General features: G+C 40.6%; 1 long non-coding RNA gene across 5 annotated transcripts; it reads right to left on the bottom strand.

The window, feature by feature from the left end:
- Positions 1-1242: 1242 nt before the first annotated feature.
- LOC121718246 lies at positions 1243-3990 on the bottom strand. Of its 5 annotated transcripts, none has more exons than XR_006033886.1 (5): positions 3890-3990; positions 3247-3296; positions 2194-2922; positions 1787-1880; positions 1243-1642 (listed from the first exon to the last, which is right to left on the bottom strand). It is a non-coding gene; the product is annotated as an uncharacterized LOC121718246 (long non-coding RNA). The 5 variants fall into 5 exon arrangements; XR_006033885.1 differs by having other exon boundaries at positions 1243-1880; positions 2194-2268; positions 2387-2922; XR_006033888.1 differs by having other exon boundaries at positions 1243-1880; positions 2194-2265; positions 2387-2922.
- Positions 3991-4972: the final 982 nt, after the last annotated feature.

Raw genomic sequence — 4972 nt, 5'->3', positions numbered from 1 at the left:
ACGGCGAAACCGCAAACCTTTTGACTGCAGTGTCTAGCCAGTGGTGGCAAGCGAGCTAATTAAGCTAATCAGCTAGTTCAAACGTTTAAGTACTTAATGAAGATATCCAGGGGTCTTTATGCCTCGACTAAGTTGATGTTGCCTATAAACAACAATTCATGTTCATAGAAACAACAAGGTCAATAAGACAAAATATATTTCATACCTGTGTTGCAGCATGTAGCCTAGCTGTCTAGCTAGGTTTACAATGCAATCCAATGTCCTAAAATACTAGCATTTCGCCTGTCAGCTAGCTAAAAAGATTGAGTGCTTAAACTAACATATATAGTGGTCTATTTAGTGGTGTATGTGCTCTGACTAAGTTCGTGTGGCATATAAACCACAATTCGTGTTGATCCAAGTGCCAATGTTTGTGTAGAAACATTTTAATCACATAAAAATTTTCGTGTTACATCTCAGGTAGTCTCCGCCATCTTGGTCAGACTTTTTTGTAACTCCCGCTTCCAAACATAAAGACGCGGACCTGATTGGTTCTCGAATGGTCCTCATTTAAATAAAGTTAAACTTTGGCCAACTATGTTTCGCCTGCCTCGGCGATTCGCTTTCATTTCGCCCAACCAGGGCGAATTTCGTCTCCATTCAACCTCAATGAGAGCGACGCGAAATTTCGGTGTGTGGAAACACACCGTAACGTTTTACTTACGGGCACTGGTCGTAGACTGCTGCGATGGTAGCCTACTGCTCCAGGCTTCAACAGCAACCTTTTTGCAAAGCCTATAGCATTGTTCCAAAAAAATAAACTGAAGCCATGATCCTTAAGTCAAAATGCATTGTTGAAGTTCTATTCGTGCATAGACCGTTGACATTCAGCCATCCTTGCATAGGCCTACTAAAACAGTCACAGAGCTAAACGAATTTTGTGGGCATGGTCTCAACTGGGCGAGCTCATGAATAGTAATGAGTTCATCAATTCCACGTCAATCTGAAGAGCTTTTGCAATTGCCCTAATTTCTCTGCTTATTTCTTTTCAGTGGCTAGAGCTGACGAAGGAGGTAGCTGTTTATTTTCACATTCACAACATAGCACAAACGCATAGACCTAACATGTTAAACAAATGCAAGTAAAAACGGTTTTGTGTGGCAGGGCACCTTTTAATGTGTGATTGTATTACCAAAAGATAGATTCAGTGTAGGTAAACATGTTATAATTGTGAACACCAGATCACTGAAAACAGGCCATCGATGAAGTGATGTATGTCACATTTACTTTGATCCAGTACAACCACCACCACCACCCGTCTATTAGTAAACATACATACATGCACATATATACATTATAAAAACAAACATCATCAAATCATAGGTTATAATTCACAAGCAGGAAAAGTCACTGTGAGCATGAGAGCCCAGAGGCTACTAGAGCCGTTTTAAACTCAGCAATATGGTTCACAGTGTCAGATGTACAATTTACACTTTTAAATACATTATTTACAGTCCACTGGAGATGTGATCTGCTGGTCTTTCAAACGGTGAAAATAGGGAACACCACAGTCACGCTCGGCATTTTCCATCTCCTCTCCCTCCGCTCCCATCGGCAGGCACTGCAGACGTTCTGCCAAGTCACTGGAAGAATCCTTAGGCGCCTGTAAAATATGGTTTCTAAAGATGCAGACAATGTATAGGCCAATATTCTACATAGACTTTTTTTTATTTATTATTATTGTCGTGCAACTGAACAAAACTGTTTTAGAATGAGCTGTTTGGAATGAAGAATGTGTTTGACTTACCCCGTCATGCCCAGTCCATCTCCTCCTCATAGTGATTCAGCTGAGGTCTGTCAGCCCTCTGGGTGGCGTCATCTACAGGATCCGTCTGAGGTGTCTGAGATCAGGACATGTACAGGAGGATCAAACACACAGTTGAACTATACAGATGGTGCATCACTTGGGGCTGATACACTATATCGATGGTGCATCACTTGGGGCTGCTGAGAGAAGCTCTCCAGTCTATAGCACTGTATAATAAACATCAGAGACGCTTTGCTACAAGCAGAAAGTGCAGGAGCTATTAGGATATGGTGTTGGTTAGTAGGATCTTTCGTCCTTTTTTGTGATGTTTTATTTGTCAGATTTTGTCATGATTTAGTCTTTAGGTGGTTGAATGGACAGCCTAGGTTCCTTGATCTCAAACATACCCACTCCATCTCCTCACTCAGATGCAGTCCCTCCAGCATGTTGGTGATGTCCTCATGTTCATCTCTAGTTGCCTGCTTTAGTATGGGAAATGTAATTGGGCGCTCAGATTCAAACTGTTTGAAAAGTGGAAACTATTTTATCTGACAGATCTCTGGTCAAACTGGGGTGTGTGCGTTATGCAGGTGAACATACCCATTCCATCTCATTGCTTGAGTCCTCTGATGCAGGGGACTGTCTAAATCCTCTGAGTTTATCCTGGCATTAGAGATAGAGTACATTATACCCTCCTCTAATTTAATTATAATCTGATAACTCAGATACATTTTATATATTTTAAATATTTTGTATATGACGTCAAAAAAAAAACAATTGAAAAGGAGACAGAGAAGGAGGACTTAGGCATCGCTTCTCAGTCAGGTTGTCTTGGAGAACATGTCAAATGACCACCTGGTACAATTCCTTGTCCAGGTAGGTTCATAATGACTTCCCAAGACAACCGATCAGACCTCCCACTGACACTTGACCCCCAAAGGATGGCTTCTTTAGCAGCAGAGCTCATTGTGAATCTGACTGCCTTGGTACACTGGTCAGACATGCTCTTGGTGTGTGTGTTCCTCTGTCAAGAGGGCTGCTGTCCAGACCAGAGACCCGGTCAGATCGCTGACCGCTGCTGGTGACCTAAAGAGTGGCTCTTGGTTTGCAAAGCTCAGTCTTGATGGTCTGACTGACTAGAACGAAGAAAAGGGTGAGAGGGAGATATGAAGGGAAACAGTCAGTCACAACAGAATACTAAGAAATGCATTTGATCTCATTTGAATTCCTGTTGAATCTTGTACTGGGTAAATGATGTAGCATAACTCTAAAATGGATTCCTTCTTACATTCAGACGTTCCACATGCAACAACTTTCTCTCTCTCTCTCTCTCTCTCTCTCTCTCTCTCTCCCACTCACTCACTTTTTCACACATACACACACACACACAGATATGTAAAATATTTAAGTCACAAATGTAAATGTCCCCAATTCCCACTGCCAGAGCAATGGTAGATCACCATCAGAGTGTTTTCCCCCTTAGATGGTTGAGTAGACAGCTGATTCAGACCTGGCCAAATTGAAGGACAGTCAGTGACAGTGTTCTCCATACCGACACATGAAATGTAATCACATAGAAGACAAACTAAGAACATTAAGGCAGGGATCACATTAGCCAGCGGCAAGCGTATGCAACGCTCAGACCATAATAAGTTATATCTTGTTCCTATGGTAACACAACACGGTTTTGCCTTAATCTGACAATTGAATACGCTTGTGTTGCGCTTTGAAAGTTGAACCAAGTCCAACGCTCAGCTTGTTCAATGCTAGCGTTACGCCAGCGTTGCCACCGTTCCGCTGCCGAACCCTAGAGAACAATAGGAGACCTGTCGCTTGCTAATGTGATCCCTGCCTAACCCTAACAATGTTGAGCTGTGTAAAACTGTTACAGATGGAAAGACCAAATATAAAAGCTGTTACAAGTAACTAGCAGCCGAACATATTTTTCATGTGTGATACCTTATAGAAATGCGTAACATTACATATTCAAATTTTGGCAACAATTTGTTTCAGGATTTACAGTAAACTATATTAAACTACATTAAACATTCTCCCACCCAACAGATTTCACTTTTATTTCTTAAAAATAAATCTCACACTTACTTGTGTGTGGGTGGTTGTTGATTTGATGTTGCTGACCCTCACACTTGCACACACAGAGGAGGACACGCTGGCAAGTGGCACTGGTACTCATAGGCAAATCTATTACGGTAAGTCTTACCAAACTGAATCGAAAGTGAATCCTATTGCTATTGCTCCTGTGCCAGGCATTTCTTTAGACACACCCAGGCACACCACACGGTAACAGATGTTTGTTTTAGGAACCAGACCTGGCAAAGCATGTAAACATGCAGTTATCGCTCTCTCTCTCCTTTGGATAATTGAAAACAGCCAAAGCCCAAAATATTTTTAAAAATCTCAATTGTGTAGTAGGTACTCTAAGGAACAATGATCTGCAACTTATTGTGCAATGGTGACAAAGCCTCGTTAGGCTTTCATGACACCACTCTCACCATGAACTTCCTTTACTTCACACTTATTACTAACTTCCCTGATTACTTCTTCTGGTTATCACTTACACCTCTGCACTACCATGCCCATTTGTCCTGGTCTGTGTATAAAGGTAGTATTTATTGTTCTGTATGTAAAGGTAGCATTTATTGTTCTGTGTGTAAAGGTAGTATTTATTGTTCTGTATGTAAAGGTAGCATTTATTGTTCTGTGTATAAAGGTAGTATTTATTGTTCTGTATAAAGGTAGTATTTATTGTTCTGTGTGTAAAGGTAGTATTTATTGTTCTGTGTGTAAAGGTAGTATTTACTGTTCCTTTAAGGTCTGCTGTTTACACTGTGGCTTTAATATCAGTCCTCATTTGTAAGTTGCTTTGGATAAAAGCATCAGTGAATAACTGTAAATGCATGAAAATGTGACACCATTTGCACGTCTGCATTGACTGATTTTTCCACTCTTGTCTACTGGGAGATGTCTCTCCAATATAGACAGACAGAGTCAGTGTCTTTTAAAACATAAGGTGCTACCAGTTTATTCATTTGTGTAAGGGTATAAATCAAAAAGTTGTGGAGAAAATTCTACACCACCATAAAGCTTTGCAGTTCAAGCTGTCTATTGTAGCGTGTATAATCTTAATGCATTTATAAAATGGATTACAAATATACATAATTTGAA

This window comes from Alosa sapidissima, chromosome 9 (genome assembly GCF_018492685.1).
Source record: "Alosa sapidissima isolate fAloSap1 chromosome 9, fAloSap1.pri, whole genome shotgun sequence".
Classification (NCBI taxonomy): domain Eukaryota; kingdom Metazoa; phylum Chordata; class Actinopteri; order Clupeiformes; family Clupeidae; genus Alosa; species Alosa sapidissima.
The sequence above is the reverse complement of the archived record's forward strand: the minus strand, read 5'-3'. Positions and strand labels throughout refer to the sequence as shown.